Source organism: Artibeus jamaicensis, unplaced genomic scaffold (assembly GCF_021234435.1).
Source record: "Artibeus jamaicensis isolate MK-2021 breed Jamaican fruit bat unplaced genomic scaffold, CSHL_Jam_final contig_559, whole genome shotgun sequence".
In the NCBI taxonomy this organism is placed as follows: Eukaryota; Metazoa; Chordata; class Mammalia; order Chiroptera; family Phyllostomidae; genus Artibeus; species Artibeus jamaicensis.
In genome coordinates, this window is record NW_026521887.1 from 8,964,307 (window position 1) to 8,988,647 (window position 24,341).

The following is a 24,341-nucleotide window of genomic DNA, read 5'->3' on the forward strand; positions in this document are numbered from 1 at the left end:
GTGGTAGAACTTCAGGATGCTGCACACAGACATTGAACTATGATAGACTTAAAGAAATCTCCCAGGGGGCAAACAAAATCCCACTGCCTTTCTTGCTAGACTCTGGTAAGCCCTCCAAAGATTCACTAGTCTGAACCCAGATACCCCAGAGGGCACCCTACTCCTCTACATGCATTTTATCTCCCAATTGGCTCCAGACATATGCTGAAAGCTCCAAAAACTAGAAGCAGGCCCTCAAACTAGCTGGAATGAGCTAGTTAATCTAGACTTTAGAGTTTTCAACAACAGACACTAGGAGAAGGCCCAGTAAGAAAGAGAAAGGGAGGAAACTAAGGCCAAGTCCCATAACCAGGCCTACCAGCTACTTGCCTCAGCATTAAAAAGATAACCAAGATTTCTCCAGACAAAAGGGATAAAACCTTCTGGGGACCTGTTTTAAGTGTGAGAAACCTGGGCATTGGGCCAAACAATGCCCAAACCCCTAATTCCCTCCAGGGCTATGCCTGCTGTGCAAACTCTAGTCCACTGGAAGTCCAATTGGCCCTGGGCATCTCAAGGCCCATTGGACCTGGTCTTGTGAGGGGAGGGAGGTGGAGGATCTGAGGTGGAGTCAGGAGAGGTAGGGGTTTCATAGTCTGTGGTCCCAGCCCTGGGCTGCCCAGATGGAGAAGAAGGGGATGCATAAGAGGGGGAAACCCTTTGAGGGATCAAAAGATGTTTCTGCCACAGCAATGGGAATAGGCAGATGCTGCTGGGGAAGGGGAGAATGAAGGAGAAGGATCTGGTAGGTGGAACAGGTCTGGCATAAGGTGGAGCAAGTGCGCAGCTTAAAGGAGACCTGGACTTATGGGACCTCACTCAACTTGTCAAGACATTGACAGAAATTATAAAGGTCTGTGAGGATTTGAAGGTTGAGTTTTCTGGCCAGATGGACCCATTATCCAGATTACATTGTAGCCAGGCAGTATTAGAGAAGAAAATAAATCTCTTAGGTTTAAAGTTCATTTCTAAGTCCAGGTCTTTTAGACTTCTGAGCAGACACCCCAAGGCGGTTGTAGGGAAAATGAAATCAGTTGGACTTCCTCGCCCAGATGTCTGGGCAACTAAGATACACAGTATTCCCATAACCTTTAGAATGGGCCCACATGTACAGAATCATGATTTATCATATAATATCTTGGCATCCTGCTGACTTTGTGTGCATTTAGTATATAAGGGAGTTGGCATGCCCTGCCTGTGGACCTGCGGCTTATGGAGCTTGTGGATCACAACACTTAAATAAAGGCATGTCAGTCATTCTCATGGCTCCATGAATTTTCTTCCATCTGCCTGAATCACAAGTGAACCTGTCTGGTATTGAAATGTTGCAACACAGGGGTGCTTCAGGAGGGTAGTGATTGACCCCTGCCCACTGTGAAGCATAAGATTAAGAGGGGGAAAGGAGTGAGCTCATTTGTCCCTACCCTGGGACAAATGAAGAGGCATCCCACCCTGAAGTGTTTTAGGGTCATGACAGGAAAAGGGAGGAGAAAAGGGAGGCATCCTGTTCCACAAGTCTTTCACTCCCAAACATCCAGGACCCAGCAGGCTGTGACTATCACCCAGCACTGGGAGCTTTGAGACTTTGTCCAGGACAACAGCCAAACAAACAAACAAACAAAAAAGAGTGACGAGACAAGGGAGAGGTATATATTCCTTACTCTAGTTGATTTCACCAGTGTAGATGCAAAGGTCAGGCCAGAGGGCTTCTCCAATCACAGCCCTCCTGGGCTTCAGCAACAAAATATTAGAAATGCATTAGAGATAAAGTAGGAAGAGTTGGATGATCTGATCCAAGTGCCTTTATTTGATGTTGCACTTACAGGCAGTTGACATCTAGACCAACTGCAGCCCCAAGGGAAGGCAAGAATAGGGTTTTAAAAGACAAAACACAAGGATTATGGGGGAATAGAGGAGGGGTTAGTCTCTTGTTCTTCTGGGTAGCTGCCTCAGAGTTTCAGGATGTGAGTTGGGCCAATGGGTTAAGTAAAGGGCTGGGCTGTTTCCAGGTGGGGGGGTCAGTCTGACCACAGGCCATTATGGTTAGGCATCAGACGTCTATTGCGTGAGGTGAGAGAAAGTTTTTATTCAGCTTCAGGCTATCAAGTGAGTTGGGATAACTGAGTCATGGGCAGTCCCAGAGGATTGGAAAACTGGCCTGCCTGAATCATAAGCAATTGGGCTGGTTGGGAAACTGGCCTTACCTTTTCACCCAGTATGTGCTATGCACAGTTCCAGGTGCTAAGAATGAAGTAACAGGTAAACAGACAAAAATCCCTGCTCTCATGAAACTTCTATTCCCAAAGCTTAGACAATGAGCAAAATAAGTAAGTAAATTACAGAGAATGGTAATATATTTTTAAAAAGCTTTGGAGAAAAGATTTAAAAATGGAAATGAGAAATATTGGATTAAGAGCATTGACAATTTAGATTGAGTAGACAGGAAAGCTTTCACTGAAAGATTAAGGAGTGAGAGCCAAATGGATTTCTGAAGGACAAGTACTTCAGACAGTACGGAACAAGAGCAACTATCATGAGATAGAAGCATGCCAGATAATTTAAGAAAAAGCAAGAAGGTGAATATGACCAGAGAGATATTCCTGAAGGAGGAGTTTAGTGAGTGGAGTGGTCAGAATGGTAACAAGTGGGCCACATGGTAGCCACATCTTATGGGACATAGTAAACCAGAGGATCTAGAATTTCACTCTGAGTGTAATGGGAATGGTCTCAGACTGTTTCAAGGAGTAATTAGTTTTCTTTATTGCTCTGGTTGGCTGTGCTGAGAATACACTGCAGTGGGTGTGGGGAGAGGGGCAGGAGACTGGTTAGGAGATAGTAAAGTAACCCTGGTATGAACTGGAAGAGGTATGAGAGTAGGAAGTGATAATAGTCTGTTAGGTTTATTATTAAAAAATTTAAACCTAAGAAAAATCTAAAGAACATTCAGTGCTCTCACAAGCATTCACCACCTAGTGCCACCATTAAGAGCTTACTGTACCTGCTGTATTATGTGTCTGCCTATCCAAGCTTCTCCTGTCCATCCATCAATCCATCTTACTGTTCAATGCATTTCAAAGTAAATTGCAGGCATCCATACATTTTTGCCTAAGTAATTCAGCGTGCAAATAAACTATAGTTCAATATATTTTATAGTCTTTTGTATTAAATTTACATAAATAGAGAACTTTTTAAATGTATAGAACATTCTTATCACTTCTCCAAAACTACCCTCATTCCCCTTCCCAGTTAATCCTTTTTACATACCAAATTAACTAATATTATAATATTTTCCACTATTTTTTTCCTATTTTTGAAATCCATATTGATAAATCCAAAAAGCAATAACTCCTGTGTAAGGTTTTTTAGCACATTTGTAAGATTCATCCATGTTGTATATAGCAGCATTTCATTCATTTTAATGCACTTCCAATTCATTGGTCTGACCTAACTAAATAATTAAAGAGAAATCTAATTTATTTCAAAACATATTTGGTTACACAAGATAGCCTGTATAACTAGGTCATCATATTTTTACAAATTACACTGTGCTTAAAAATGTATTGTTGAATCCTGGAGCAGCTGTCATTTGTGAAATATGTAGTTTATGGTTTGTAACATGGTTGACTTATACCACTTTAGTGTATTGTACAATAAAGATTATTACAAAATTTATTGAATCCATGGCTATGTTGTCTCCTCTGTGACCTAGTGATAATTATTTTCATAAATTTATGGCTGATTGTTACCAAAGTTCTTAAAGGAATAGAATCTGGGTGACAGTAAGGCCTGATGTATATATTAGTTTGGAAACTTGGGGATTTTTCCGGTGAAAGCTGAACCTGGCCTTCATACTCAAGAGTGTAAGGCAGACCAAAGAAAGAGACAGACCACCCCAGATTGGTAGGCAGCAGGCTTAATAAGCAAGGGAACAAACTTACAAGCCTTGATTTTGGTGGGCATAAAATGAGTAGATCTGAGCACCTGACCACCAGGATCTTAAAAGTTTACATAGCGGCCTGAAGTTCAGTCACATATTCAGTCCAGCTGGTTTCAACATCTTACTCTCTTAAAGCTGCCTTCTTGAAAATGGCTCCCTTTCTGTGGGAACAATGGTCAGAACATACATTCCAAGGACAGAGGAAGAGGTGAGGAGCCTTTGATTGTCTTGGTCTGGCTTGCAGGACAGTCATTTGTCACAGTCTCTCGATGACCTTCTCCAGCAGTCTGATAGGTCTTGTCCTTGCCCAGCTCTCCAATGGCTGTACACAGTAAGGTACAATAAATCATCTGATACACCTTTGGCTGTGAATTACATAAAATTATGTTGGAAATGAGCCAACACTTTTATTTAGAAGATGATTTCAACATTAAGAGACATTAAGCATGGGTAAAATCAACCATGCTTTTCTAATTTTCCAACAAACACTTATTAGGTATACTAAGAACATGTTTCATTGAATTAGTTGAGTCAAAAGCAGAAAACATATACCCTCATTTTTTATTTTGTAATGGCAATTCCAGAGTTTTGTGAAGTAGCAACTTTATGCTATAATACAGAATAAATTGAAAGTACCACATTAGAAAATTACATATTATTCAATTGTTTTCTGATGTCTCCGAATGGACTTGTTTCACCTGAATGTAAAGGTTTTGTTGAGATGACTGTCAAATATACCATGCCACTTGATAATGACTATTAATCACCTAATCAGAAGAGTTTATCCTGAAACAAAAAGCTATAATCTCATTTTGATCCAGATATAAAGTAGCTGGTCATTGTAAATAAATTTTTTCAAGTTGTCCATTTGCTGTAGTTGTCTGTGCTTTCATTAGAAACCATAACTTAAGAGAACACTTAAGATCTTTTGATAGTATCATACATAGCATTAATATACTGAAAGATAAATATCATGCTTATCTTAATAGATGTAGAAACAACATTTTTTAAAAAAGAAAACTCTTAGTAAACTGGGAATTAAAATAACTTTAACTAAAAAAGTTATCAACCAAAAACTGCTAACAAATATACACAGTGTTAATCATTAGAAGCTGTTCATTTGAGATCCAGAACAATTTCTGTGCCCAATATCTCCAAGGTGGCCAATGGAGAAAGTCAAAGAAAAGAAATAAAATGTGTAAGTTTGGAAAGGGAAATTCAAACTGTGATTTTCCAGAGATAAGGTAATTATGTGTGCAGAAAAGTTAAAAAAGAATCCACATTACATTTTTTTAATTCTCAGTGTTGCCAGTAGAAAAAGGAATTTTTCACAGGATCGCGAGAAAAGCATTTCACAAACTCATACATGAAGACTGTGGTATGGTAAGGTTTATTCTGGTGGACAACTGCTCCTGAGTTTCCAATGTCCAATCTCCATTTGTCCCCCCATGGAAAAAATCCAACTGTATCTTTAGCAAAGCCAAAGTATAGGTCAGTGTCTGGCATTCACGTTTTATGTTAAAGCGTAGTCCTCGGGAGCCCACACAATCTGTTGCAGGTGCACATGGCTGCTAGACTCACATGGTTGTGTATATTCCTGGATAAGAGAAAGAGCACCCAAACTGGTGAGTGCAAGTTCCTAGCTGAGAGAAAGCATGAACAAATGGGGTGAGTGTGTGTCACTAAACAAAAGAAAGTTCCTTGTTTCCCTGGTGTTATAACCAGGAGCTTTTAAAAAATAACCAATCAACTTCCCAACTTTCATGTGCTTTTGATGGGCTCACCCCTAGTTATACTGACAGGTCTCTATGGTCAATTACCTCCCTCTGAGACCCCCAACAATCTGGTACTGGAGGGTTGACAGTGTTCCTGGAGAGATTTTCTCCTTGGCAGCAGTCCCCTGGACTGTGTGAATGAGTCTGTAGATACTATGGCTTTCTGGCTAACCAAGAAGAATTATGCTTCCCAGTTTATTAAACTCAATGTCCAATTCACTCTGTTCTCTTTATAAACAACTAACTAACTATCTACAGTAACATCATGACTAAAATTTCGAAGGTTTCTGGATGCAGAGATGACTAATATGAAAATGAAATTAATAAGTACTATTACAATAGCATGCATACTCTGGTTTCTCTTCAGATCATATAAATATTTCGCCTTTTTACAATAGCATGCAAAATAGAAAGTTATATTAGATCAACTCTCCAGAAGCAGGGTCTGGGACAAGGACTCTGGGAGACTTTTAGGATAAAAAGAGTGAAGGTAGTGGGAAAGAATAGGAGAAACAGCCAAGGAGGAATGCATTTAGAGTCTAGCATCAGCTTGGTCCCACTGAGAGCTCTAGAGATGAACTATACTAGAGTTGGCTCACCTTTATGCAGAAATACCAGCTTGTCTATTTCTCATTGGTTTCAGATTGCCCCCTTCCCCTTGCTGGAGATTGGGTTGTATCTACCAGGGTGAGGCATCTCCCATTCAAAAGAGAGTCATTTTCTGAAAAAGGGGACAGTTATGAAAAGTTAGCACTGATCCTAACAGCAGTTGGTAGAATGGATAGCCTGGCCTGGTAAAGAGCCTCTGGATGTGGCATCAATAGGAACCAACACTGTCCACCCCTTCTCAGTGCTACTGAGATCTACTTGTTTCTCCCATTGTTTTTTTCCACCCAGAAACAAGATTCTGGTTGGTCCCAATTTCTGGGCAATTTACAAGAGGAGAATTCATGATATGAATAATAATACCCATTGATTGCTATTACCTGCCTCAAGTTAATAACTGATACTCATCAGACATTTTATCTGTTACCCATTCTAGAGCACTTTTCCCCTCAGCTAGCACTTTTGCATGGATTGCCTTGTAAAATGCCCCATTCCATTAATCTTGAAGGGATCTCAGCTCTTAGTTATTATAAGCTTATTGAGACATTTTATATAATAAATGAAATCTACAAGATTATTTTTTCAGAACTCAAATACATACTGATATCTGAGAGGAGCTTTCATTATTGAATAGTCAAAACATGTATTGCTTGATTACTGATTAATTCTCTTGAAACATGATCTTTGTTTTCAGTGTCCACCAGTTACTTTGGGCCATATGCTCACCTGCTGTACAAAGAGAACTGTTTTGCTCTCAGCATGAGTTCTTAATTGATATTATAGTTCATTCCTGATTTCACAGCCTTCCTTTTTTTCTTATACCTAGCTTCCTCTGAAAATATAATCTCAAGTAGACAGAATGGTGAACTAAGACTTTTTAAAATTAATCTATAAAGTATGGATAGTGGGAATGCTACACTTACTTGTATACCACATAATTTTCCATGTCAAGTTTGTCCTCTGGAATCCTTCCCAGATCATTAGGCAGTTTATTTTTCCATATGAGAAATCAATGGCTTTTCTTGCCTCAGTATATTTCTGCCAGTTTTAACATTCATAACTTTTGTTTAGGGTGTGTATCATCTTTTTATTAGTTGCTGTTGAAGGATATGCTAAGCCTATCTCCTATCTATGACTTATTTAAATGCAAATAGGAACTACTTGAAACATTAACTGGCCAGATGACAACCTTGCAAAGACCTCAAATCTGACTCAGCACGTGGTCTTTTACCACCTAGTTGCGTTCACATATTTTTAGTACTTCATATCTTATAGCTACAACATAAGTCCTGGGTCTACTGAGATTCCTGAGCTTCTCCAGGGTTTACATGATGATAGGGATGCATGGTACTTGTTGGAGAGGAAAGAGAGCAGGCAAATCCACTCTGTCTATTAGGAAAGAAATGTTTGTGAATAGGTACCAACCACTGGAACTGTTTATTAAGAGAGATTCTTCATAGTTGCATGTCTCACTCCAGAGATGCTTAATCAGAATCTTCAGGGAAATATTTAAGATCACCCAGGTGATCCTTATTATCAGGAAAGTTTGGAAACATTACCTTGAGGAAACCGTAAGATGTAAGGTGCCTTCCCAAACCTTGTAACATTTAAATCATGAATGAATGCTTTGTGGTTGCCTGGAAAGCCTATTTATAAGAAGACAAAGACATCCTGGAAACACTCAATGTCACATTTCCTCTAGGAGGTGTAAGAAACAAACTGTTAAACTTTCCCAGGCCATCTATCATCAAAATGCCTCTATTCTTCAGAGACTGAGTTCTGTTTGTGCTAATCCATGCAAGCAGTGAATATCTCCTAGTTGGCCTGTTTATCTTTTTTAAGTAGGTCTTCTGGACCTTTGTTTTTTCCCTTCTTCAAGTGTCTCTAACAGAGGAAATTCAATTATATCCATATTTGATGGAAAGTGGATCAAATGTGAGCCTCAAAATCTCACAATTTAGCAAATGTATACAGATTAAAATCAATCTTTAAAAGCATCTTTAAAAAATTGGAACCTCTTAAGTAGTTACCTCGGTGTAATCTATCTATAAGTCTAATCTAACAGAATTTTTCTGGAGTCAAATTGGGTTTTATATTTCCAAAGAGCACATGGCATTTCCCCCATGGATTCTAAATTCACTTTTTTAGTATTGTTATTGTGTTCTCAGCTACTCACTATGGGTCAATTGAAACCCTAATTTTAGGTAGAAATAAACATTAGGAACCAATGAGTTAGTATGAAACAAATATCTCATTTCATTCAATTTTTTATTAAATCTCATTTCATAGTTACCTCAGTTCCACAGCACTTTAGCAAACTATGAACACAAGATTCTCTAATTTACAATTTATTGTCCTTGTAGATCAGCCTGGCTTCACTCTCTGTATTGTAAGATTTCTTATATTTGACTCTTTCTCTCTGTTTGACAGTGCTCCTTCCCCATATTGTTAAATACATATTTAACAGTAGAGGCTAAATTTTCAAATGCTTTCTGGAGCTGGGTATTGAAGTGGGCTGGGGTGGGCAAAAGGGAAAAATACACCGAAGGGAGACACAGGATGCCTTTAGTTATTTTGTTACATAGAAATGCAAATCTAACTTCACCAGATATTTTTATTTTTCATATTAAACTAAAAATCTCATGGTTTTCAAATGTCAGTAGTTGGTCTTGATTTGTCAAAAATACTTCAAAATACACCTCTGGATTATATTGTACACACAGGGCAGCAATTCACTTTCATTACATTACATCAATAAGAATAGTTAGTAGATCCCATTGGACCTGGAAAAGATGCTTGTCCATCCTCCCTAGTTTTACTGATAAGAAAATAGAAGAATAAAGAGCAAGTAGAAGGAGTTGAATGATATTTGGGACATAAGCACTTTCCTTTTAAGGCGATTGTCTACTTCTGTACACAGTAAGTTGCTACAGATTCTAGGATGGATGTACTGAGCTTCTCCATGGCTGCTTCACTGAAGCCCATGAATTTCCCATGACTTTCTCCACTATGCATGAGATTGTTTGGTTCCTACACCTGAATTACAGATACTCATATAAAGGTACTTCAACAGTGGGTAGAGAAGGGTATGAAATGCCTGATTAGTTAGGAGTGGTGCTGAGACTGGGAACATTCCTGCCTTTATCACTTCTTTCAAACATTTATAAATATCTTGGCTTTAATTATTTCATTAATATAACTTTCTCACTGACAATTCCAAAGAATGATACACAGCTATATATTTTTAAGACACAAGTTCAAGTAAACTAGCATTTAGATCAAATGATTGAAGGCAGACTTAAGATGATGAAATAAATTAGTTAATAGATGTCAGATTGTTTATAGATGTACCATTTAAATTGTATTCTATTTTTTATTATTTAAATAGTTTCACATATGATTTATTTTATCTTTTATTTAAAACTTAGCTTGTTATATAGTTGGTCTTTCTGAAACCTTTGGAAACTTGAAAAAAGTTATTCACGTGTATTTTATGAAATGCTGATTATTTAAACATTTTCTTTAAATTATAAAAAATGCTAATATGTCAATAAAATAGCTCAAATATTGTCCTGAAGTGAATGGATTGTGAATAGAGTTTTTAGGTGGTAACTTTAAATATACATTACCAGAGAATACAATCCATTTAAGAATATATATCTTAAAATGTGTGTGTGTGTGTTTGACTTTACTTCCATCTCTTCGGCTGTATCATTTTGTGATAAGGAACTGTTCTTCAGGAGTTTGGATTTTTGTTCAAGAGGGAACTTCATTAAGTTTTATCTCTTTCTCTCTAACTATGTCCCTGTGTGTGTGTGATGTCTAAATCATCGTCAGTTGTTTCTTAGTGGGTTTAATATCTGACTATAAGCCAAATGCCAGCCCCAGAGTAAACTTTCCAGGGAGTGCAAAAGAGATGATGATGTCTCCTGGGCCTGTGCATGGTGCTCAAGACCCCAGTATCTCCCTAAACCTGTTCTGCTAGGAGCCAAGAAACATTAGATGCAGCTTCTTGTCCCGCTAAACTCACAATGCATGGAGGTAACTATTTTTTATTGGACATCCAGCTTCATCCACCTAACAAAATACTTGAATTTTAAGGAAAAATATTAACACGTTTAGAAAACCTAAGTGTCACACTCCTTTCACACTCAAGGGTGAAATAGTCAGCATCCTCGAATACTGTGTCCAGTGATACAGGACTCCACACACGCACGCAACGCATCCACAGGTGTGTCAGTCTGGAGTGCATATGGCCCTGCTCCGTGAGCACGTGAGCACGACAGAGACCACGAGAGGAGCTGGCAGAGGAGAGCCCAGCTGTTGCTGTGAGACGGCCAGTGGCAGCCAGAGCAAAGAAACCTGCTAGCACAGACTCTTTTGCTCCCCACCAACTGCAGCGGAGCCTTCTTGGCCATTTCCTTCTTTCAGCCTGAGGCAATCTCTGCGGCAAAGTCAGATTAAAAAAGAAAGAAAGATCCATTCGTTTACTGATGGGCACCTAGGTTGCACAATGGAATTCTATGCAGCAGAGAGAAAGAAGGAGCTACTACCCTTTGCAACAACATGGATGGAACTGGAAAGCATTATGCTGAGTGAAATAGGCCAGGCATTGAAGGACAAATACCATATGATCTCACCTTTGACAGGAAGCTAAACAACAAAACAAACAAGCAAACAGAATAAAAACAAAGACACTGAAATAGAGAACAAGTGGGCAGCGACCAGAGGGGAGAGGGAAGGGAACTTAAGAGGAAAAAGGGGGAGGGATTTTGAGGAACAAGTATGAAAGACACAGAGATGAGGACTGGGGGGGGGGGGGAGGGAGGGGGGAGACCGGGCGGGGGGGTGGGTGGGATGGGAGAAATAGATGAAAAAAAATGTACTTGAAAAGTAACTAAATAAAATTTAATATTAAAAAAGAAAGAAAGAAAGAAAGAAAAGGCCTTAGCCCCCTACCTTGGTTGCTCGCAGGCCCCGCCACCCCGGAGGCAGTAGCGCGCGCCAGCCAGACCAGCGCTGAGGCGCAGCACTCGCGGGTGGCGCGCGCCGAGGAAGCCGCGGGAGGTGAGGGGCCGTGTCCCTGCTCGGTGGGCTTGAAGCCCTGCCACCCGCCGCCTCACCCGCGGCACCATGACCACTCTGAGCACCAGGGTTACAGGTTTGTCACGGTCTCTTGAAGCCCGGGTGCCCCCTCTCCCGGGCCGGGCCCAGGCGGGTGGGGAAGGGTGGGCCCTAGAGTCCGGCGCCGAGGGCGGAAGGAGCAGCCCCACGTTCCGTGTGTAGGGGCGCAGGCAGCCGAGATTCGCTTCCCTGTCACTGTAACCAGATACAACTTCCCCGCCTTCCGAAGCCCAAGGGTAGGCAATGGAAGCCTGAGGCCGCCAGTCCCCGGCCTGCCCCGCGGAACATCAGGGAGGCAGGTGGCTGGGGATGTGGCGGATTCTTGAATCCCTCCGTACCAGAGGAAGAACGTGTCGTGTTGGGGGCCGACACTGCTCCAGCAGGTTTCAGAAAGGGACGGAGACAGGGACAGGGACAGGGCCTTGCCTACCCCACCCCCATCCGCCGGCCGAACGCTCTACGTTTCATATCAGTCATTTTAATCATTGCCCTGCCTGAGCAACTATCATTAGGGTGGCCACACAGCAAGCAAAACAGTGACCTACCAAGGCCACACTGTTTTGTCATTGAGCCCTTAAGAAACTGGTGTGGATCTCCAGGCTCGAATCTCATGGCGGGACCAGGATCCTGAATAATAGGGAGGTTATCCCTCTGACTCGAATTTTCCTCTTTCGGCATAGGTTAAAACTCTGAACTCAGATCCTGAAAAATTCTTGAGATATCACAGGATAACTTCTATTTTCAGGCATAATTTTTTTAGGGAATGTATTTATGTATTCAGGCCTCTGGGCCATAATCTAATCTTGTGTGTGTGTAGTCATCAGTGGGTCCGGATTTCCTTGGTTTGTAAAAAGGAAGGTGGGTACCAGTGACTGTTGTGTATAAGAAGACCAAAGTTGGAGGAGACCTTAGTAGGGATCGGAAATTAACAGGTGTCTATTTTTTTAATTCATCATTCATATTTTCAAAGATACAACTGTAAGTTGATTTGAAATGAAAAAGAGGAGGAGAAGGTGGGTTATGGCCAATATATTTGAGGCAGGCATACAACAAGAGTGGCTTTTTACATTCAGAGATTAAGTTTTAACAGTTCTAAATAAATATCATGACTTTTCAAATCTCTACAGCAATGATTGGTGTCCTCACTGGTTGGCTTTCATTCTGTGGATATTTCTGTGTTGGATTTTTTCATTCTTCTGTAGTGTATTTTGAGCCAGCTATGGCTAACACCAAGCAGAGTGTAGGAAAAAAAATCAGGCTTGGGAAAAAAATGTTCAAACGAACAGGCTCATGGGACCCTCTTAAGTGTTCATAGAAGACCTGACATCTTGGAGAATAGATGTGTTGATGGTGATAAGGACTATACTAGAAGCTCTTATCTAAGTTGAAGATAAGTCATTTCTTGTGAGCTGGTGATAATACAGTTGAAACCTTGGATACGATTTGCAATAGAGGAAAATATACTTTTAAAAGACCTATTAAATATAGTATCATTTCCTTGAAGATTAGAGAGCTGATGTTTTGAGTAGCATTTTCTTCCTCTTTGGGTATGGCATTTCTCTGAAATGTTTTCCATTTGCCTCTCTTTTCTGCATACATTTTTTGATGTGTGTTTGTGTGTGTGCACACTGGGGCACAAATGTACATTTTTAATCATTTATCAATGATGAGATAACTTCAGAAACTTTATGGCCATGTAAGTTTATACCAATGGAAAAGAGTCACATGTGGATTTAGAGTTTGTGAAGGAAAAAATCACATCTACCCACAGCATTATCTTCTAATTGTAAACCAGGCACTTAGGTAGGAGCTGAGGATTCAGTAAAGAAACAGATAAACCCATATGCTAAGAATCTACTAGAAAAGACAAATCTGTAATTAAGTGGATATACAGTGAGATGTCTTATTTTCCAGTTTTGGTTTGGAAACTATGGCATTTAATTTAAAGAAGTTATGAATTACACCTCCAGGTGTTGAGGGACAAATACCAGATGACCTCACCTTTAACAGGAAGCTAAACAATAAAACAAACAAGCAAGCAAAATAAAAACAAAGACAATGAAATGGAGAACGGGACAGGACAGTGACCAGAGGGGAGAGGGGAGGGAATTTCAGGGGAAAAAGGGGAGGGATTTAGAGGAGCTAGTATAAAGGACACATGGACAACAGCTAAGGGGGGTGGAAATGGGAGGGAGGTGGGGAGCACGGGGGGGGGGGGTAGGCTGGGAAGGGAGTAAAAGGCAGAAAACTGTACTTGAAAAATAATTAAATTAACAAAATTTGTAGCATTTTAGAGTTTGACTGTCACGTTATATGATTCTTACCTGTCTCAAGGACTTGTGCAAGGAGTTTTTGCACCTTTAAAACTCTTTGTGTACAAACACTTAATATTTAACTTATCCTTTGAATTTTAAAATAACTGGACATGATAGAAATTACAGAGATGAGAATAAAGAGAAGAGAATAAAAACCATCATCCTAGCAAGATAACCCAATGACTGTAATATTAATGTATTTGTTGTAGCCTTTTTAAGACTACATATTTTGAGTAGTTGTAGTGATAATATTGTACAATTTTTTAATGTTTTTCATTTAATATTTATCATAAACACTTTCAGGTATGTATATAGTTTTGTTACTTAGAAAATTATAAATGGCTATCTAAGAATACTATACTCCACAAATATAGCCTGAGTTATATAGACATGATTCTGTCATTGATAGTTACATTTCCAGTTTTTCATAATTATAATGTCTGATAGATAGAGTATAGGAAATTTTTCCTAGAGCATGTTATTTTGTTCATGAAAAGTTCAAAACAATGATACTTCTTAAAAATGGGATTATTTAATTTAGTATGGATATAGAATATATAAATAATCATGTGTATATATATATATGATATATATATGGATATGAGAATATTTTCAAATTGGTTTTCCAAAGACTATAATTATGAATAAGATACTTTATATGCTTTTTGAGGTTGACCTGCTTTCTTTTGACTGTTTGTGGATTATGTTCCCTCTTTTATGAAAATAAAAGAAGATAAAATAATAGGTTAGCTTAGACTTATGATCTTTGCACTATATAGAGACTTGACCTTTAACAGATCATCTGAAATGCAGATGATAAAATTCATGTTTTAGAGCAAAACTAAAGTAGGAATGCTATAAAAGTAGTAAGCTGAAAAAAAAAACTAAAAACAAGTTCTCTTAAGAAAAAGGAGTTTTGAGCTCCAGAGTATAATTATGCTTTTTACTTTTCTGTTCAGATTTTAAATAAATGAACAAAGCAATTTATATAGTGAGAAACTTTAAAAAAAATATTATTGTGTTCAAGTACAGTCATCTGCATTTACCACCCCCCCACCCCAGCCATCTCTGCCTCCCTCCCCTGCTTCCACCCCACCTTTTTTTGTCCATGTATCCCTTATAGTTGTTCCTGAATACCCTTACCACCATCCCCCTCATTATCCCCTCCCACCTCCCCTCTGGTCACTGTCAGATTGTTCATAATTTCAATGTCTCTTGTTATATTTTGCTTGCTTGTTTGTTTTGTTGATTTGTTTCTATTTAAAGGTGAGATTACATGGTATTTGTCCCTTACAACCTGGCTTATTTCACTTAGCATAATGCTCTCCAGTTCCATTTATGCTGTCACAAAGGGCTGGAGTTTCTTCTTTCTTTCTGCTGCATAGTATTCGTTGTGTAAATGTATCACAGTTTTTTGATCCACTCATTTACTGATAAGCACTTAAGTTGCTTCCAGCACTTGGCTATTGTAAATTATGCTGCTATGAACATTGGGGTGCATAGGTTCTATTAACGAATTGGTGTTTCAGGATTTTTAGGGTATAGTCCCAGCAAGGATTTGCCAGGTTAAAAGCAGTTCCATTTTTGGTTTTTTTTTAGGAAATTCCATACTGTGTTCCACAGTGGTTACACCAGTCTGCATTCCCACCGACAGTGTTCTAGGGTTCTCTTTTCTTCATGACCTCACCAGCACTTGTTGTTTCTTGATTTGTTCACCATGGCCATTCTGACCAGTGTGAAATGACATCTCATTGTGGTTTTAATTTGCATCTCTCTGATGACTAGTGATGCTGAGCAATCTTTTATATGTCTCTGAGACCTCCGTATGTCTTTTTTGGAAAAGTGTCCTTTGTGCATTTTTTAATTGTTTTTTTTTTGTCTTCCTGGAGTAGAGTCCTGTGAGTTCTTTATATATTTTGAAGATCAAACCCTTGCCTGGGTAACATCTGCAAATGTATTTTCCCATACAGTTGGTTCCATTTTTATTTTGCTAATGTTTTCTTTAGTAGTGCAGAAGGTTTTTATTTTGATGGGGTCCTATTTGTTTATTCTTTTATTTATGTCCCTTAATCTAGGGGACATATCAGTGAAAATATTGCTGTGTGGAATATCTAAGATTTTCCTGCCTATGTTGTCCTCTAGGACTTTTATGGTATTGCCTATATTTAAGACCTTTATACATCTTGAGTTTATGTTTTTTCTTTTTTTAAATTTTAATTCTTGTTCAAGTACAGTTTTCTGTCTTTTACTCCCATCCCAGCCCACCCCCCCCAGTGCTCCCCACCTCCCTTCCAATTCCACCCACTTAGTTTTTGTCTATGTGTACTTTATACCTGTTCCTGTAAACCCTTCCCCTTTTCCCCTAAAATTCACTCCCCTCCCCCCTCTGGACACTGTCAGCCAGTTCTCTATTTCAGTGTCTTTGGTTATAATTTGCTTGCTTGTTTGTTTTGTTGTTTAGGTTCCTGTTAAAGGTGAGGTCATATGGTATCTTTCTTGTACCTCCTGTCTTATTTCACTCAGCATAATGCTTTCCAGTTCTATCCATGCTGTTGCAAAGGGTAGGAGCCCCTTCTTTCTTTCTGCTGCATAGAATTCCATTGTGTATATGTACCACAGTTTTTGGCTCCATTCATTTACCAATGGGCACCTAGGTTGCTTCCAGCTCTTGGCTATTGTACATTGTGCTGCTATGAACATTGGAGTGCATAGGTTCTTTTGGTTTGGTGTTTCAGGGCTGTTTAGGGTATAATCCCAGCAGTGGAATTGCTGGGGCAAAAGGCACATTCATTTTTAGTTTTCTTAGAAAATTCCATACTGTTTTCCATAGTGGTTGTAACAGTCTGCAATCCCACCAACAGTGAACTAGAGTCCCCTTTTCTCCACAACCTTTCCCACATTTGATGTTTGTTGCTTTGTTTATGATAGCCATTCTGACCAGTGTGAAGTGGTATCTCATTCTGGTTATAATTTGCATTTCTCTGATAGCTAGTGATACTGAGCATCTTTTCATGTGTCTCTGGATCCTCTGTATGTTCTCCTTGGAGAAGTGTCTGTTCAAGTACTTTGCTCACATTTTAATTGGGTTGCTTATCTTCTTAGAGTGGAGTCATGTAAGTTCTTTGTATATTTTGGAGATTCAACCCTTGTCTGAGGTATCATTGGCAAATATGTTTTCCCATACAGTTGTTTGTCTTTTTATTTTAATAGTTTTCTTTAGCTGTAAAGAAGCTTTTAATTTTGATGAGATCCATTTATTTATTATTTCCTTTATGTCCCTTGCTCTAGGGGACATAGAGTGAAAATATTGCTATGTGAAATACCTAAGATTTTCTGTCTGTGTTCTGCACTAGGGAGTTTAATGGTGTCACGGCTTATATTTAAGTGTTTTATCCACCTTGAATTTATGTTTGTGTACGTATAAGTTGGTGCTCGAGTTTCATTTTTTTGCACATAGCTGTCCAGTTCTCCCAACACCATATGTTGAAGAGGCTATTTTTACTCCATTTAATGTTGCTGTCCCCTTTATCAAATATTAATTGACTGTAGAGAGTTGGGTTTACTTCTGGGCTCTCTGTTGGGTTTACTTCTGTTCCATTGCTCTGTGTGCCTGTTTTTATGCCAGTACCAGGTTGTTTTGATTATAGTGGTCTTGTAATAAAGTTTGATAGCAGGTATTGTGATCCCTCCTATTTTGCTCTTTTTTCTCAAAATTGAAGCAGCTATTTGGGATCCTTTATGATTCCATATAAATTTTTGAAGTGTTTGTTCTATGTTTGTGAAATATGCCATTGGTACTTTAATAGGTATTGCATTGAATCTGTAAATTGCTTTGGGTAGTATGGATATTTTGATGAAGTTAATTCTTCCAATCCATGAAAACGGTATATGTGTCCTTTTGTTTGTGTCTTCCTTGATATCTTTCTTAACTGTTGTATAGTTTTCTAAATACAGGACTTTCACTTCCTTGGTATCTATTTATTCCTAGATATTTTTATTTCTTTTTGCTATATCAAATGGTATTTTTTCTTGATTTCTCCTTCTGCTGTTTCATTGTTGGTATACAAAAAATGCCTTTGATTTCTGGATGTTGACATTGTATCCCATTGTTTTGCTAAATTCATTTGTCAGGTCAAGCATTTTTGGGGTGGAGTCTATAGGATTTTCTATGTACACTGTCATGTCCTCTGTAAACAGTGATAGTTTTGTTTCCTCCTTTCTGATCTGGAAGCCTTTTATTTCCTTTTTTGTCTGATCACTTTGGCTAAAGCTTCCAATGCTATATTCAATAGAAGTAGTGAAAGTGGGACAACCTTGTCTTGCTCCTGATCTTAGTAAAAAAGCTTTTAGTTTTTTCTTATTGAGTATGATGCTGGCTGTAGGTCTCTCATATATGGCCTTTATTGTGTTGAGGAATGCTCCCTCTATTCCCACTTTGATGAGTATTTTTATCATAAATTGGTGCTGTACCTTATCAAATGCTTTTTCTGCATCTATTGACATGATCATGTGATTTTAGGTTTGTTTTGGTTTATGTGATGTATTTCATTATTGATTTGCAAATATTGAACCATCCTTGCATCCCTGGGATGAATCCCACTTGGTCATAGTGTATGATTTTTTAATGTATTGTTGGGTGTGGTTTGCCAATATTTTCTTGAGGATTTTAGCATCTATGTTCATCAGTGATATTGGGCTGAAGTTTTCTTTCTTTGTTGTGTCTCTATCTGGTTTTGGAATTAGGATCATGCTGGCTTTATAAAAAGAGTTTGAGAGTTTTCCCATCCTTTTGGAATTTTTGTAATAGTCTGTAAAGGAAAGGGGTTAGCTCATCCTTAAATGCTTTATGGAATTCTCCTGTGAAACCATCTGGTCCAGGGCTTTTGTATACTGGGTGTTTTTTTATTACTTCTTTAATTTCATCTGCTGTTATTGGTCTGTTCAACCTTTCTGCTTCTTCTTTATTGAGTTTTGGAAGATTATATTTTTCTAGAAATTTGTCCATTTTGCAGAGGTTGTCCAAATTCTTAGCATACATTTTCTTATAGTAATTTCTTATAATCCTTCATATTTCTCTGGTGTCAGTTGTAATCTCTCTTCTTTCATTTCTGATTGTGTTTATTTGGGTCCTGTCTCCTTTTTTCTTGTTGAGCCATCTTAAAGGCTTGTTGATTTTATTTATCTTTTCAAAACACCAGCTCCTGGATTCATTGATCCTTAGAATTTTGCTTTTAGTCTCTATGTCATTTAATTCTGCTCTGATCTTGGTTATTTCCTTCCTTCTACTTGCTCTGGGCTGTCTTTGTTGTTTTCCCTCCAGTTCTTGTAATCATAGGGTTAGGTTGTTTGTTTTAAATGTTTCTATCTTTTTTAGGTAGGCCTGTATTGCTGTGAACTTCCCTCTCAGGACTGTCTTCTCTGTGTCCCATAAGTTTTGGCTTGTTGTGAGTTTATTTTCATTGGTTTCTGGGAACGTTTTGATTTCTTCCCTAATTTCATTCTTGACCCATTCATTGTTTAACAGCATGCTATTCAATCTCCAGGATTTTGAGTGTTTGGGGTTTTATTCTTTGGGGTTGGTTTCTATTTTCAGTCCATTGTGGTCAGAGACAATGCTTGGTGTGATTTCAATTTTCTTGAATTTGTTGAGGCTTGTTTTGTGTCCTATCATGTGGTCTATCTTTGAAAATGTTCCATGTGCATTTGAAAAGCATGTGTATTTAGCTACTTTGGGATGATGGGTTCTATATATATCAGTTAATTCCATTTAATCTAGAGCATTGTTCAGTGTCACAGTACCTTTGTTGATATTTTATTTGGGAGATCTGTCCATTTTTGACAGTAGGGTGTTAAAATCCCCTACTATAATTGTGTTGCTGTCAATATCTTTTTTGAAGTCCTCTAGGATTTTCTTATATAAAGAAAAAAATTTTGGTGCTCCTATGCTGGGTACATATATATTTACAAAGTTTATGCCTTCTTGGTGGATTCTTCCCTTGAGTATTATGAAGTGACCTTCTGGGTCTCTCTCTATGGCCCTTTTTTTTTTTTGGAAGTCTGTTTTGTCTGATATGAGTATTGCTACCCCAGCTTTTTTTTCCTTGTTGGTTTGCTTGGAAAATTTGTTTCCAGCCCTTCACTTTTAGTCTGTGTAGCTCTTTTGTCCAGAGGTGGGTCTCCTATAGGCAGCATATGTGTGGGTCATACTTTCTTAGCCATTCAGCTATTCTGTGTCTTTTGATTGGAGCATTTAATCCATTTACATTTAAGGTTATTATTGATAGGTACTTATTCATTGCCATTTTTGTACCTGTGTTCCTCTCTGTCTCTATCTTTTCCTTCCTTTCCTTACAGCAGTCTTTTTAGCATTTTTTGCAGAGCTGGTTGGGTGGAGTTGTGTTGTTTCAAACTTCTTTTGTCTTGGAAGCTCTTTATTTGGCCTTCTGTCTTGATTGAGAGCCTTGCTGGGTAAAGTAACCTTGTTTGCAGGCCTCTGGTTCTCATTAATTGGAATATTTCTTGCCATTCTCTTCTTGTTTGAGGTGTTTCCATTGAGAAGTCTGCAACTAACCTTATTGGGGCTCCCTTGTAAGTTACATCCTTTTTCTCCCTTGCTGCCTTTAAGATTCTCTCTTTGTCCTGGGATATTGCCATTTTAATGATGATGTGTCTTGCAGTGGGCCTGTTTGGGTTCCTCTTGATTGAAACTCTCTGTGTTTCCTGGATTTATGTGACTTGTTCTCTGATCAAATTGGGGAAGTTTTCTATCATTACTTTTTCAAATAGGTTTTCTATCCCTTGTTCTTCTTCTCTTTCTGGTATCCCTATTATATAGATTTTATTACATTTCCTATTGTCTTGCCCTTCTCTTATTCCCTCATCATTCTTTCTGAGCCTCTTTTCATTTTCTTGTTCTTTCTGGGTGTTTTTTTTTTAATCTTTGTCCTCCAGCTCGCTGATCCGATCTTCTGTTTCATCAATCCTGCTTTTGATTTCTTCCACTGTGTTCTTGAGCTCCAAAATTATATTCTTCATTTCCTCTTGGCCCTTGTTGATAGTTTCTATTTTCTTTTTCATGTCGATATAGTTTATAGTGACTTCATTGTAGTTCCCCTGTAGTTTCTGGTGGCTCATTGTGAGCTAATTAAACTTCCTTATAACCAGTGCTTTGAATTCAATATCTGATAGATGACTTGCCTCTATTTCATCTAGCATTCTTTCTGAGACTTTCTCCATTCTTTTCATTTTGGGACTATTACTTTTTCTTCCCATTGTTTGTGAGACTCTTCTTGTTAGCTTCAGCTTCTTAACTTGATTTGGTCTGGTTTCCTGGGCTTATGGTGTGAACTTCTGTGATAGAATACCTATGAAATTCAGTGGTGTAGTCTCCTTTATCTCCCAAGCTCACTGGTCTTGGGCTGTCCTTTTAGTTGGCTCTGTGTGTTTTTGGGTTTTGATTTTTTGGGGGTCTTTCTTTTGTGGGTTCTTTCCACCAGCTGGTTAAGTCATGGTTCCTCTGTCCACCACCTCTTGTATTTTGTTGTGATGGTATGGGCAGGTTGCATTGAAGCTGGTTCTTCCATTTGCACCAGGTTTTGAGGATTCTCTCTTGCTCTTGTTCAGTTATTTGTTCTGATTAATTTCTCCACTATTTAGTTGTATTTCCAGATAGGTCCTGGATTGAGGTTAGTATCCTTTCCCCTCCCTCCTTTTCTTCTTCTGTTGTTATTTGTTGGTGGTTCCTTTATTGTTGGGTTTCCTTATCCAGTGAGTATCCTGGTGTTCACTACTTCCACCCACTCTTCTTTGTGATCAGTTGGATGGGGAGGCAAAATAGTTTATGGCAGCAGGAGAGTACTCTATGATATTTACAGTAGCAGCTGGTGGAAAAGAGATAGGAGATCCTTTGGCTATGTATAGTGTTAACTGTGATATTCCACCCAACTAGCCACTTTTTAGAAATGATGGAAAGAAAATAAGACTCTTTTGGGGGAGGGAAGCATTGTGAGTTGGATCTTGAAAGCAGTGAGGTTTGGGGAGGTCAGATTCTGAGGTAAGGTGAAAATAAAGGATAGTAAATAGGTGTAGTGTGTGAGAGGATAGAGTTAACCACTACAGTAATAGAGGTCAAGAGACCATAAAGTGGGCTTCAATCTGGGAGGGGTGTTGCGAAGTATTTACAATTGTACGGAACCGCTATTATTTACAATAATATTAGAGTAATAATCATAAGACAGAATTTATGTAATTTGGATAACATGAATAGGGGGTATAGAACTTTGAATAGTGTGCTAAAGGAACACAAGTGACATGAAGGATAGTAAATTAGCAATACACTGTGGAAGAGAGAACAGGGGAAACCTGTCAAATGACCGGTCAAATGGCTCTGCCTGGCATATAACCAAGCCAGGCAGAGAAGACTATAGAGAAAGAAGAGGAATACAAAAATACTACTAAAATAAAAGATGTAAGAATAATAAAAAATAATGCAAATATGCAGTAACTTGTAGTTTCATCTGCAATAGCAAAGTGAAATTTTTCTCACTTCTCAACTGTTGGGATGCCCCCTCTTTGGGTCCAACTCTGATTCTTTCACAGTTCCAAGTTTTTTGTCTTACTTTTGGGTATTAAAAAATAGGCAGGAGAAAGAAGGAAGAAGAGACAAGATTGGAAAGAAAGGAAGAAAGAATAAAACAAGAAAGAAGAAGAGGGAAAAGGTATTGACAGATAAAACAAGAATACAAATTAAAAAATAAAAGACTACTGAAAAACAAAACAAAACAAAACAAAACAAAAAAACTCCTTTAGTTGGTTTCAAACTGGCCAAACTGGTTTTTCTGCTCTTGCTGGCTACAGCAAGCTGAGGGGTGATTGGTGTGGTCTTTCTCCTTTCCCAATGTATACTCAGCCATTCTTGGGAGCACTCTCCCAGAAGGTAGTTTTGTGCCTCTCCCCAGTGCCCCACACAGCGATCCAGGTCTTCTTTAGAGCACTCTTTTCCTGGGGGTCATTGCTGTGGGCTTGGGTGGGGGTGCTCGGCCAGGCTGCCTTGGTCCCTCAGGTTTGGGCACGAACCCTTCCCAGTGCTATGGGGGAACACAGGGCCTTCAGCCCAACCTCAGGATCACTGCCCTGCTAGGTGTGGAGTAGTTCGAGCAGCTATTGCAGAAGAATCCACTGAACAATTTTTGTTTTTGAGAAATTCCTCCTACTCAAGCCCTCTGCTCAATACAGCCCAATTCTCCAGCCAGACCGATAGTCTCCAGGTGACTATCGGGGTCACTGCGCATCACTGTGGGGCTCTCAACTCTCCCAAGCCAGTGACCACAGACTTTATGGGTGATTATGGCCCTTGTATGTTTGCCTCTTTGTCCTTATTCCCCTCTCTGCAATTTCAAGCAATCAGGTCTCTCCTGGTGCTGCTCAAACCCTGCTTGGCTGGGGAGGGAGGGTGCAGTTGACCCCGCTCTCTCCCAAGAACTCTGTGGCAGGCCTGCTGCTCCCTAGGAGTCTGTGGTAGACCCAGTGCTGGGAGCTGGGTTTCAGGCCCAGGCCACAGCCACCCCTATCCTCATGCTAGTCACTGGGACCTTATGGTCCTGCAGCAGTCTCCTTACCATCTGGTTTTTCAGTGTCCACTACAATTTTTTATCTCTTATTTTCATATATGCTGGGGTACTGTTGGCTGTTTGCTCTGTTGCTTCGTAGTTTGGCCAGTTTTTTCTTCCATATATAGGGGGAAGTGGAACCTGCTCCCCCCTACTACATCGCCATCTTCCAGGATGAATTTATGATTGTGTATGGTGTAAGTTGGTGGTCGAGTTTTCTTTTTTGCCTGTAGCTATCCAGATGTCTCGATACCATTTGTGGAAGAGGCTATTTTTACTCCATTTTATGCTTTTGCCCTCTTTGTCAAATATTAATTGATCATAGAGACTTGGGTTTATTTCTGAGCTCTCTCTTCTGTTCCATTGTTCTATGTGTTCTTATGCCATCGCCAGAATGTTTTGATTATTGTAGCCTTGTAATACAGTTTGATATCAGGTAGTGTGGTCCTTCCTACTTTGTTCTTCTTTCTCATAATTGCTGTGGCTATTTGGGTCATTTATGGTTCCATATAAATTTTTGAAATGTTTGCTCTATTTCTGTGAAATATGTCATTGGTGTTTTAATAGGGATTGCATTGAATCTATAAATTGTTTTGTGTAGTATGGACATTTTGATGATGTTAATTCTTCCAATCCATGATCATGGTACATGTTTTCATTTATTTCTGTCTTCCTCAATTTCTTTCTTCAGTGTTGTGTAGTTTTCTGAGTGTAGGTCTTTTACCTCCTTGGTTAAGTTTATTCCTGGGCACTTTGTTTTTCTTGTTGCTATATCAAATGGGTTCTTTTTTCCTGCTTTTTGTTTCTGGTATTTCATTGTTGGTGTACAAAAATTCCTTTGATTTCTGAATATTGACTTTGTATTCTGCTATTTTGCCAAATTCATTTATTAGGTTAAGTAGTTTTCTGGTGGAGTCTATAGTATTCTCTATGTACA

At 38.9% G+C, this 24,341-nt stretch overlaps 1 protein-coding gene and 1 long non-coding RNA gene across 3 annotated transcripts in view; one reads left to right on the forward strand and one right to left on the reverse strand.

The window, feature by feature from the left end:
• Nucleotides 1-3,342: 3,342 nt before the first annotated feature.
• LOC128628172 (uncharacterized) lies at nt 3,343-11,410 on the reverse strand. Its single transcript, XR_008392504.1, has 3 exons — nt 11,317-11,410; nt 6,351-6,472; nt 3,343-4,341 (listed from the first exon to the last, which is right to left on the reverse strand). It is a non-coding gene; the product is annotated as an uncharacterized LOC128628172 (long non-coding RNA).
• A 19-nt stretch (nt 11,411-11,429) lies between these two features.
• The window catches only part of NALCN (sodium leak channel, non-selective), a 416,515-nt gene continuing 403,603 nt past the window's right edge, over nt 11,430-24,341 (forward strand). For both annotated transcript variants that reach the window (XM_037142536.2, XM_053670341.1), the window contains exon 1: nt 11,430-11,518. The gene's annotated coding sequence lies outside the window, so the exon portion shown is untranslated. The remainder of the gene's footprint in view (nt 11,519-24,341) is intronic.